Genomic DNA, 12,230 nt, shown 5'->3' on the forward strand with positions numbered 1-12,230 from the left:
GGGGGGGGGGTGGATGGGAGCTATGCCCCATGTTAATGATTATAAGATTGGCCTAAATCATAATAAGTACTTTCTAAAGCCACAGTTACTAACTCAGTGAATTTGAGCCCTTAGTTTAGATTCACAGCACTCATATAGTCACCCCCAACCATATATAACTTGAGTTCCAGAACACCCAATACCCTCTTCTGACCTCCACAGATACTGCATACATGTGGTGCACAGCCATGCATGAAGACAAAACACCCATACACATAAAAATAAGTAATTTATTTAATATCTTTTCAAATTATAAACAAGAAAATCACCATTTTTCTCTGGTGGCAAAAAAAATCTCAGAAATTTCCATAGTTCTATCACTACAAGTAATAGATGAAACCCCATGTCTTTGGAAATGACTTGAATCTACTTCCTTATTGGTTTATTGGGAAAGTTCACATAGTCTTTAATACCATAACCACTGAGCAGGATCCTCATCACGGTTATTAAAGAGCAGGCTGCTAATGAAAGGGAAGCAGGTGATATGCACACATGGACCTGTGACTCCTGGTCTCCAAAAATTCCAGCAACATGTGTATGATATTGTAACCATATATAACTTCAGTTCCAGAGCGTCCAACGCCCCCTTCTGGCCTCCACAGGCACTGCATACATGTGGTGCACAGCCGTGCATGAAGACAAAACACCCATACACATAAAAATAAATAATTTATTTAATGTTTTTGCAAATTATAAACAAGGAAATCACCACGCATTTGAGTACACTGCTGTGCTTTACCAAGGGAAGGGCAGAGTTAGGACCTGTGTGTATAGAACTCTGAAATCCCTCAATGCACCTTTTTCAGAGGAGGCCCTGTTAGTTTCAAGCCCACCACCCCAAGTATGTGTGTGTGTGTGTGTGTGTGTGTGTGTATATATATATATATATATATATATATATATATATATATATATATATATCTTCCTTCATTAGCCTGCAAAGAATTCTACAACACGAATCAGTTAGTGTAGCCTTTTATATTTTTTCAAAAATTAAGATTAATTTATTGATTATAAAATAAAATATGCATACAAAGAACACTGTCTTCATCTTGATAGGTACCATAGGATGAAAAAAAAAGATTTTTCATTGCCAAAAAGATAATGATACTTTTAAATTAATTTCAGGCTTTCTCTCTCATGAGATATTTGATCATGGACAGATGGCTCTTCTATAACAGAGAACCACTGATTCTTCTAAATTTTTTTAAAATACATTGTAGCTGGTTTCTTTTTTGTTGTTTTGTTGTTTGTTTGTTTGTTTGTTTGAGACAGGGCAGGGTTTCCTCTGTGGAGCCTGGCTATCCTGGAACTTACTCTGTAGACCAGGCTGGCCTCGAACTCAGAAATCTGCCTACTTCTTTCTCTCAAGTGCTGGGATTAAAGGCGTCCACCACCACTGCCTGGCTTGTAGCTGTTTTCAGACACACTAGATCTCATTACAGATAGTTGTGAGCCACCATGTGGTTTCTGGGAATGAACTCAGGGCCTCTGTAAGAGCAGTTGGTGCTCTTAACTGCTGAGCCATCTCTCTAGCCCCTCTTCTAAATTTTTAAAAGAGGTTTTATATATTATGTATACATTTATATCTGCATGTGGGTTCATGCATATGTGTGCAGTTTCTACAGATTCCAGAAGAGGGCACTGGATCCCCTGGGGCAGGAGTGACAGACAGTTGAGAGCTGTCAGTGTGGTGCTGGGAGCTGAACACAGGTCCTCCATACAAGTGGTATGCACTCCTCTCCATTGAGCTGGCCTCCAGTCCTGGATTTCTCTTCTGCATGTTCTGCTTCTATGAAGATGAAACATTGCACTCTGCCCTTGCTTTAGGCAATAGGAACATTGTTCATTATCTTCAGGAATTGCCTCATGGCTTATTTGTGCAAAGCCATATCATATAATCCTATAGTTCAGCTGTTTATTTGGCCGGTGACTTCCTTGTGTAATGTTTCTGGACAGGTGGTCAAAGGAGGATTGCTTAGACTCTGCCTGCAGAGCATATGACAATTCAGATTCCAGAGCCTTTCTAGGCTGAGTCTAGAATGATGCCCTCCCCCTCAAGAAATCTGAATTTCTACATTCCTGAGTGGTTCTTAGGTACACAAAGCCTGAGACCCACTGCCAACTGATAGCATATGTACATTCTGTGATGGAAGTGGCTTTAGCTCTCTTTCCTGTTTGTTTCCTGTCTGCAAGCCTTCTCCTACCTTCATGCCCTCATTGGCCCTTTTCATCTCTCCAGTGCCTGCTCACTATATAATACAGAGCTAGAGTATTCAGCTCTAATGGACCTTTGGGTTCTAGTGGTCTGTAAAATTCATTCTCTAGTGACCCTTAAGAATTACTGAACCTGTCTTAATAAATCATACCTAAGTGCCTACTGTGTACTGGGTATTGTGTGACTGTGAGGTGTGTGTGTGTGTGTGTGTGTGTGTGTGTGTGTGTGTGTGTGTATGTGTGTGCATGCACATACATGTGCACACACATGGCACATATGTACCTGTGGAGGTCAGAGGTCAGTTCCAGATGTCATTCTCAATCACTTTCCACCTTAGTTTTCAGACATGGTCTCTCACTAACCCTAGAACTCATTGACTGGCTAGTAGCCCCACAGACTTCCATCTCTGTTTGCCAGACACTATAATCTTAGGTACACAGTACTGCATATGCCAGCTTGTTACATCTGGGCTGCAGATATGAACTCGGGTCCTCATGCTTCTGAGGAGAGTCCACAATGAGCTGTTCACCCATTGAACCATGTCCCCAGGCCCCATAAATTTTATGTGTATCATCCTTACCCTTGTCATCACCACCACCACCATCATCATCATCATCTCCTCTTTCTTCTTTTTCTCCTCCTCCTCTTGTACTCAAGATCAAACTCAGGGCTTTATGTGTACATTCACCATCATGGAGCTATACCCTCTGCTCCACATCTTTAGTAGCACATGCTGTTATTGGTAGAAGTCACACTTGAGATCAGACTGAGGCTCAGAGGAGTAAAGCAACTTGTCTAACTTTACTTAGTAAGCAGAGCTGCAGTGAGGTAAAATCAAAGCAGGGCTATAAACAGGTAAAGAACTGCTCGAGTTGGTGTTGACCCAGAGCTGCCCAAGACCTGGGACTCACCCAGTGAACTGCTCACTCGACACCAGCTCCACTTTCCAGCACAGGAACCTGGTTTTGGTTTTCTCAGATGTTTACTTGGCCTCTTGCTTGAGGATTTGCCTTTCCTGCTCAATAGCAATGAAAGGACAAAAAAAAAAAAAAAAAATCCCAAGGCTGGAAACATTTTGTTTCCTACAAAAAGAATATGTTTTGCAGCCAGCTCTGTGGTTGAAAGCATTTTTTTCCTGTGGTCTAGGGATGGGCTGGATCCCATCTCTCCTTGGCTAGTGACTGAGAACTCAGCCTGTGGCTTCCCAGCAAGTCTGTGCAAAGCACACTGTTTTTCAAAGCAGTGTTTAATGGTGTTGGATATGTGCACTAGTGGACAGATTAGTCTGTTTGGGTGTCTAAGAGCGTGTTCTCAAGCCTCTGGATGTCTCAGGGCAGAGAGAGAACCAGGGAGTGGTTTTCCACATGCTGGACACATCAGCATAGCCTTTAAGTTTTCACCACTCACGTGATGGGCAGACACTCAGAGGCAGACAGAATGAGAGGAGAGAGATACATGAACCTTGTATGGATTTGCAAGTAATCAGAATGCTACGGACTGTGAAATTTTGACCTGTCACATTTCTTTCTGTTTTCAAATGCTCAGATCCAAGACATGGCATAAGTTTTATTAGATGGCAGGGTGGTCTGATGGTAGCACACAGAATGGGGATTCTGAGGAATCGGCCTCCGCTGTGGCCAATTTTAGGATTCAGCACAGTAATCTTTGCCAAGATTTCAGACACATCATTTTATAAAAATTACATTTCCATGTCAAAATTTTCTTAACTTAAAATTAATTTTTAAGTTCTGTGCTTCTAGAAATAAATGTGCTTTTAATAGGATGGATTTTGAACATTCTAGCAATCTACAGATATTCATAATTTGCTCTTTTTTTATAATCTTATCTGATTGAGACTTTGCAATATGTGGTCTTTCCTAGAACTTTTCAGCTCTGACCCTATGGCCTAGCCATAGAGACTCTGTACCCAACATTCTTGTCAACCACCACCAAAAAAGTAGAATTCTCTGACCCCCACTGCCTCTGGCTCTTAAGCAGAATCCCAGCTTGGTGCCTGACACAGAATAAATGCCCAATAAACACTGGTTGACTTAGATGAAATAAACTTCTCCAAAGTTTACCAGCTGCTGTCTGTAACTTCAGAATTCCAAGCAGAGACACATTTAGAGTACAAAACATCATGCTTTTTAGAAGGGACAGTTGTAGCCACTGGATCTGGGCTGACCATTTGAAGAAACAAGTACCACTGATAGAAAGAGCTGTGAACCCCTTTGCTATACTCTGAGGTAGAAAACACACTAACTTGAACCATAGGATGGCTTCCCTTTAGAGACAAATTGAGATAGGCCCATGCCTGGCATGGGACCCTGGCATGGGATCCAAGTATGTGCACTTGGGTATAGAAACTGGCTGATCCAAGTCAGGCTCATAGGAAAAGCTGACCACAAAGAAATCAGACCACAGCTAACCAGTGGGGAAAACTGGCATTTTTTCCATTTTATCACACAAGGCAATAGGCCTGTTCTTACAGTAGGGGGTAGGGTAGACTTGGGGGGGTGGGGGATAGTGGTAGTGATTTTAGTACACTGGCTTACAGATGGGGTTGGTATTTCTATCTTTACTCTTGACAATGAGACAACAGCTCAAATAATAGATCCCTTGGTATATCAGAATGCCAAGGCTAACTGGGCTGGTAGAGCTTTGTGGCTTTGGCTCTTGGCTGACAGGCGTATCCATGCATTAGGGCCATGGCTTGGCAGTAGACAAAGCAGCTGTGTGGGTCCTGGGAGAGCTCTCTGGCTCTGTGGGTTTCTTTGATACGCAACTAAACTTTGGCTAATTTTTCTTCTCATGGCTGTTTATGAAGTCCAGAGCTGGGCAACGAACTCCTTCTGGAGCTCAGAGGCAATAGCAAAGGCGGGCATGGTATGTTCCCACAGGCCTACTCTACTTGTAGCCTCAAAGGATGGTCCACAAGGCCTACCACAAAGGGACAAGATGGAGTAAGAGACTATAGAGCTCTCTTTTCAGTTACATGCTGCACTACCTAGAAGACTGAGTAGATCTCTTCAAAGTTCCCTTCTTTCAGAAGAAATGGATCTCTCATTTGGAAAAGATCAGTAAGCTTATTAAATTAGTGTTCTCTAACATCATAATGCTTAATAACAACAGCTAATGGTTACTGAGTATTTAGACATTTGTGAGGTACTACAGTGATGTGGGTAACACATCTAACCACCATGTAAGTTAAGTACCATCACCCCCACCTCCCCGTCTCATGCATGAACAATTTCACTGGCGGAATTGTTAGTGATTGTGGTTCTTAAGCCTCCAACTTAAGGCTCAAATTCTACAAATATGTCTAAATAATTGAAGTTAGCCTTCTTAATTACCTACTTTAAGTTATAATGGGCTGTCTTAGTTAGAGTTAAATTGCTGTAAAGAGACACCAAGACCAAGGACAACATTTAATTGGGGCTGGCTTATAGGTTCAGAGGTTCAATCCATTATCATCAAGGCAGGAACTAAGCATGCAGGCAGAGATGACACAGGAGGAGCTGAGCGTTCTACATCTTGTTCCAAAGGCAAACAGAAGACTGACACCCATGTAGTTAGGAGGAAGGTGTCAAAGCCCACCCCCACAGTGACACACTTCCTCCAACAAGGCCATACCTCCTAATAGTGCCACTCCCTGGGCCAAGCATATTCAAACCACCGCACAAGCCTTGGCCATTTTCAGGCAATATCATTCAAAAATACCCTGAAATGATGACTTCCTTTAACTCACAGACAAGTGTAGAGAAGGTACTTTGGCTAATCTGGAGCTGGGATCATCTGTTCTATCAAATGCACAGAGCAGACGGAAACAGATGTTATGTTAACTGAGGAGTAAATGCTTTAGAGCAGTGGATCTCAACCTGTGGGTCACAACCCCTTCGGCCAACCTCTATCTCAAAAAAAAAAAAAAAAAAATTACATTATGATTCATAGCAGTAGCAAAATTACAGTTATGAAGTAGCAACAAAAATAATTTTATGGTGTGCAGGGGGTCACCATAGCATGTATGGTGGGTAGCATTGGGTTGTAGCATTAGGAAGATCAAGAACCACTGGGCTAGAAAATTGGAGAGAAAGATAGTGTCCAAGTGCATAGACTCTAGAGCATATGGCATCAGAATCAGGGCACTGCAACTTTTTTCCTAGTCATTTCTACTCTAGCCTGTGTGCTTTCCATTGCTCTCCCCAAGAAACAGAGGCATCAACAATAACAGCTGCCAATTTCTCCTCAGACATGGAAGATCTGTGGGAGCATCATCCCTGTAATATACTATGAGATGGTTTTCTCAATAACACTGGCAAGTGTGTACCATGACCCACGGCTTACAAATGGGAAAATAAGCTTGGAAACGAAGATGTGTCCTAAAGCACAAGCAACTAGTAGAAAGGGAGGCAGACTCCCAGAGAAATGGGCGCCTGGCATTTGTCTTGCCCTTGACCTCTCACCCTTTCTTTTAATGGTTATTCCATGATTCTCCTGTAAGGAAACACCCTTCTTTAATCTTCAACCTGTGTGTCCAGTCAGGGCTGCTTGAACCACTGGCTCCACGTCTGACTAGCCCAAGGATCATATTCCCTTTCTAGCAAGATTGGTTTGCAGTAATTGGTGAGCAGAAACTAAGCCAATTAAAGTAAACCCAAGACTTAGCTGGAACAAGGATGGCTAAGCTGGTAGAATTCGGGCACAGAGCTCCAGGGGGCCATCTTTGCTACAGTGTGGAAGGACTCTACCTTAAGAGTGACAAAGAAGCCCATCCATAAAGAAAAGAGATACAGAGGGACTATATTCCCTGGAGAGGCACGTTTGTTGGGTCACTCACATCCTCCCGGACCCTGACCCCTGCTCCTGATCTGAACATTATCATTGAATTGCTCATCCTGTCCTCCCACTAGGCAGAGACAGGTTCTGATTCTCCAGGCCTGCCTTTTTCTAAACTGGGTTGTTTCTTTGCTCTCCTCCCCTTGTGCATTTGCTCTTCTTCCGGCCTTCCTGTTGACCTTTGCTTTGCTCCCCAACCACAGTATCGAGGGAAAAAGCCAGAAACCTAAATCAGGCAGCCTTGTTGGCTCTCAGAAAAGGTTCAGATGAAGAGTGAATTAAAAACATAGACTTAAGAGGCTGAAGAGGCTCGTCATGTAAGAACACTCTCTTGCTGAGAACCCAGTTCCCGTTTAGGCAGAACTCAAATGCATACATTTTTTAATGTAAGTAAATAGAGTATTTTTTAAAAAATATGTACTGACTTAAAAGCAGTTTAAAAGTCATCTTGGAATTTTAGTTAGCTATTTTGAGTGTGGCTGTCTTTGTCACATATGAAACTTGATGTCATTGCCTTTTCTGTGTTGGTCTCACTTAATCATCAATGAATGATGGGGTGTAAAATAGCCTTTCCAGTTCAAAAGTAGCATCAAGTAAATAAGATGAAACTACTAATGGTTTGGGAAATGAGGTCATATAGCAAGTCGATACTTACCAGGCTAGGTTATGGAAAAGCCAAAGATGAATGCAATATCATGTTTAAAAGCCTGGCCAGAGTAAGTCTCAGAACCACTGACCATAATACAGTGTGATGGGCAGGAGGAGAGTGGGGACATGAGAGACCACATAGGAGGGGACAGACAGCAGATGCCAGGACTTGGAGAAAGAAGAATGGGTGCCGGCGTCACACACCATTGCTGGGTTGTCTAGGACGGCTCTAGAGCTGGGGTTTGCTGTGGGGCATTTGTAGACTTAGAGGTAGCAGCAGCTATTCTGCCAGATGACATGGCAGAATTTCAGTATTATGGCCAGAGCAGCTGACTTCATACAGTCAAGCAAGAGCCCAAAATGTGTACTGGAGTCAGGATCTCCTAAAACAGATGGCAGAACTCTTGTCTTGCCTGAGGCTGAGGTCAGCTTCAGAGAAGGGCTCTAGCAGAGCACATTCAGAATTCAGAGAATGAACAGTCCAAGCAGAGGCAGCATCTCCATGTTTAACCCACGGGATCAGATCTAGGAAGGACTGGGACGGGAGACAGGGGAGCTGGAGCAACAAGCCAGCCCACAGGGGAGGGCCAGCTGACGATGGGAAAAAATCACTGCAGGGAGCCAGCGATGCCCATCAAAATATTAAAACGTAATAACCAGGCTGGGAGTGGTGGTGTACTTGGAAGGCAGAAGCAGGCAGATCTCTGTGAATTTAAGGCCTGGAACATGGAGAGTTCCAGGATGGCCAGAGCTACATAGAGAGAGCCTGCCTCAAATCAAACAACAGCAAAAACAAACAAACAAAAAAAAAAAACATGGTACCCCACCAACTTTTGCTGTCTCTGCAAGAGCCTTGCTTGTGTGGCCTTAATGTTATTTAGATATACAGTCCATACACACTTCCATGACATTTTTGATCTGTTGTTCACGTTCATCTGAAAAGGCCAGGAGTACAGGCATATAAAGCCACCAGATCCCTAGACTGCTGCTCACCCAACGCAAGGCAGCAAGAAGCCAGTGTTTTTTTTAAAGCACCAGTCATCTCTGGATTCCCAAGGCCTTCTGGGTTACTTCAAAGCTGGACCTTTTGGCTGCTTATGGACAGAGGTGCCATCATATTCGTCTTTGTTTTCCCCACTGTCTAACTTAGTACCTGGGACATAGGAGGTACTCAATAAATATTTGTTGAATGAATATAACATGAAATAAGTCATTCAGTTCTAAGTAACTATTGCTTATACTTCTTGTAAATATGGGTTTATATAATTGCAAAGTGTGTCTGCCCTTTTTAGGTCTTGTATTTTCATTGTGGCCTGAGAGCTGTCAGTGGTGCTCTGCTAAAGTCTGCCTGCTCCACAGGAAAGCTCTGGCAAGAGCAAATTGAATATCCCCGTGTGTGTGCGCTTGATGACTGACCGAATATGGCAGAGTTGTCACTCCCTTCAACTTGACCTTCCCTACCTGAGGATGGGAAAGGAGGCTTTTGTTTGTGTGTTCTGAAATGAGAAACAAAATTTAATGTATATGAGGTGTATGGAGAGAATTAGGCAATATAGAATAATATGGAGCAAGAGGAAAAATCCACCCCTCACTTGGATATGTAATTACAGATTCTCTCCGTGTGTGTGTGTGTGTGTGTGTGTGTGTTTACTTATCACTTTTCACAGAAACATGGTATTCAATAATATTAGGGTACAGGCATGCAGTCAAAAATTGTAATTCTTTAAACTCATACCAGGAGAACGTGAAGTAGTTTATTTTTAACTACCAAACATCATTGTTGTCACCAGGCTGGGGTTCTAGCTCAAGTGGTAGAGTGCTTACCTAGTGCAGCCCCAGCACTGCATAGACTACACTTGGTGGTACACACCTATAATGTCAGAAGTTCGAATCCATCCTTATCTACACGGTAAATGTGAAGCCAGTCTGTGCTACAAGAGAGCCTGTCTCAAACAAGTAAAGCATACATACCAGCATTGACAGCAAAATTTGTATTACAAGAAAAGGAGTGATATAGCTTTCACTTCAGGAACAGCTCTGCTTCATCTAAGCCCTTCACCTCAGAACACTGACAAAAGTTCACTGCACTTTCATGAATGACTCTATAACAGGTGCTATGAACCAGTTTGAACTGAACCAATCTTTAAATATACCTACTGTTTCAAGTGTCTCTTAGTTGGGCCTACTTTAATTGATCCTCTCTCATACAATAGATTTTTTTTTTAAAGAGAGATGAGGCTATGGTGTGGAGTTCATTGGTAGAATTCTTGCCTAGAATATTCATGACACTAAATTATAATCACAGTACCACACACATGTACAAATTAAATGTAGAAATAATAATAAAGAGGGGATAGCTCAGGAAACTACAAATGACCAAAGACATACAAACTCAGAACAATGAAGTGCTTAAAGCCTGTTTGCACCCCTGACTCCTATCCTCATCTGCCCCCAGGCTCAGGATCAAGCCCCCTCATCCTGTGCTGGTGAAAGACATTGCACAATTGATGCTCAAGAAGACTAAGATTTTCCAGCACGCTTTTGCCTTTTGACATTCCATTGTCATATTTGGGACCTTATCCCTCTTAGGAATACTGACTGTTCCCCAGGGACCCATCTACCTATCTGTGCATAGGAGTCTGGGCATCAATAGGGCTGTCTTCACTGACACATCCTTTCTCCTATTAGTGATTCTTCCTGAGCATGGGGGCGGGAGAGGGGGGATCCCTGGGACTCTTGCCTTGGATAGAGTTTTGTCCCATAGCAATTAGACAGATCTCTGATTTGCTTCTAAACATGATTCATTGATTGGGAAAGAGAAAGGGTTGGGTTATTTAAGATAAAGGCTCTAGAGAACAAAAGGGGGCTTTTTATCCTATTGGCCTCATCTTTGAGGCCAAGCGCTAGGTTATTATGATGTATGTCATTCCAAGAGGTAGGTTCATTGCCTGGAAAGATAGGACCAGAGGGATTATGGACTGAAAGTGACCTCAGAAAGACACTCCCTGCCCTCAAGGCCCTTTAACAATTACATCCTCTGGACTATCCCTTACTCTAAGGAGCTCAAGAGGCAGTGCATCCTCATACTATGATACTTGGTTCTTCAGTTTCAGGCATGAAGTTTTCCTCACAGATTTTCTGAGAAGGGACTGGCTTGCTTTGTTCTCCCAACTCTTTCTATTGCTTGGCTCCATTATCATGAGCATGTGCTATTTATATGAGTGCAAAGACCTAAAGCCATTTCCATAAAAGGTGTGTGTGTGTGTGTGTGTGTGTGTGTGTGTGTGTGTGTTCCTATAAAAGGCCCCTAATGTGATGACTTTAACCCTTCCCACACCTCCTCTGAGAACAGAATCACAAACTGCAGAACCCCACAAAAGACCTATCTACACCTCCCAGCCCATATTCATCTTATTGTGTATATATATATATATATATATATATATATATATATATATATATATGTATGTATGTATGTATGTATTTATTTGTTTGTTTGGTTGGTTGGCTGGTTGGTTTTGGTTTTCAAGATAGGATTTCTCTGTGTAGCCCTGGCTGTCCTGGAACTCAGTTTCTAGACCAGGCTAACCTCAAACTAGATCTGCCTGCTACTGCCCCCCGAGTACTAGGATCAAAAGGTGTGTACCACCACCATCAGCTCATCGTAATCCTCAATTTCAAGGCTACATGTTCCAGGCAAGGGAATCTACTAACTGACTCAGGAAAACATGCTCTGCTGGTGGCCCCTGTGAATCAACAAGGTGGGACACCTGTATGCACAGCTTAAATCCAAATGTAATATTCTAATGAAGAGTGCTGACATTAGAGTCCATGGGTGGGGAAGATTTTGACTAGACACCCCCTAACACCTCCTAACAAGTCAGATCTTCTGAGTGGCCAGTGGGATTTGTAAATGAATGTCCTAGGCATGGAGACCAGTCTTTCCCTCTTGTTGATCAGGAACCTCGTTCAACCTATGCAGATTTCCTCATTAGTGAAATGAGGATAATACTGCTTCTCTGATAAGAGAGATATGAGGATTACACACTTCAGCCCTGAGCTTAAAGAATTAACACTACCTGTCATCACGATGATTATCCAAAGTCTGCCAAGAGTTACAGTATTGGGAGTAAGCTCCCAGTGTGATAACTCCTTCTTTAGTCTTGTCCTGTAGCATGCTTCTGAGTTCTTTTCAAAGGCTTTGTCATGCAGATCCCCGCTTCCTTGAATTATTTCAGCATGGGTGCCTAGTTCTGTGGGCAAAAGGTACTGTGAGTTTTCCATAATACTTTATGAACAAGTCACCCTGTGCTTGTATATAGCATGAGATTTGGACACAATCTTATTAAAATTATTGAAAGTACAAAAATCTAAACAGATGCATTTCTGGCTACACACTGACTACATTGGAATAAAGTTCTAGATCTCCTTCTAGAGAAAGAATGGGCTCTCTCTCTCTCTCTCTCTCTCTCTCTCTCTCTCTCTCTCT

At 42.6% G+C, this 12,230-nt stretch overlaps 1 protein-coding gene and 1 long non-coding RNA gene across 7 annotated transcripts in view; one reads left to right on the plus strand and one right to left on the minus strand.

Annotated features, from left to right (window-relative positions):
* Nucleotides 1-12,230, plus strand: part of Rad51b (RAD51 paralog B) — a 509,707-nt gene that overhangs the window by 475,258 nt on the left and 22,219 nt on the right. The gene's annotated exons all lie outside the window — the stretch shown is intronic.
* LOC116080697 overlaps nucleotides 1-12,230 on the minus strand; it is a 23,536-nt gene that overhangs the window by 7,815 nt on the left and 3,491 nt on the right. For all 3 annotated transcript variants that reach the window (XR_004114555.1, XR_004114557.1, XR_004114558.1), the window contains exon 2: nucleotides 11,821-11,994. This is a non-coding gene — a long non-coding RNA (uncharacterized LOC116080697). The remainder of the gene's footprint in view (nucleotides 1-11,820; nucleotides 11,995-12,230) is intronic.

The sequence above is a fragment of the Mastomys coucha genome, unplaced genomic scaffold, assembly GCF_008632895.1.
Source record: "Mastomys coucha isolate ucsf_1 unplaced genomic scaffold, UCSF_Mcou_1 pScaffold6, whole genome shotgun sequence".
Taxonomy (NCBI): domain Eukaryota; kingdom Metazoa; phylum Chordata; class Mammalia; order Rodentia; family Muridae; genus Mastomys; species Mastomys coucha.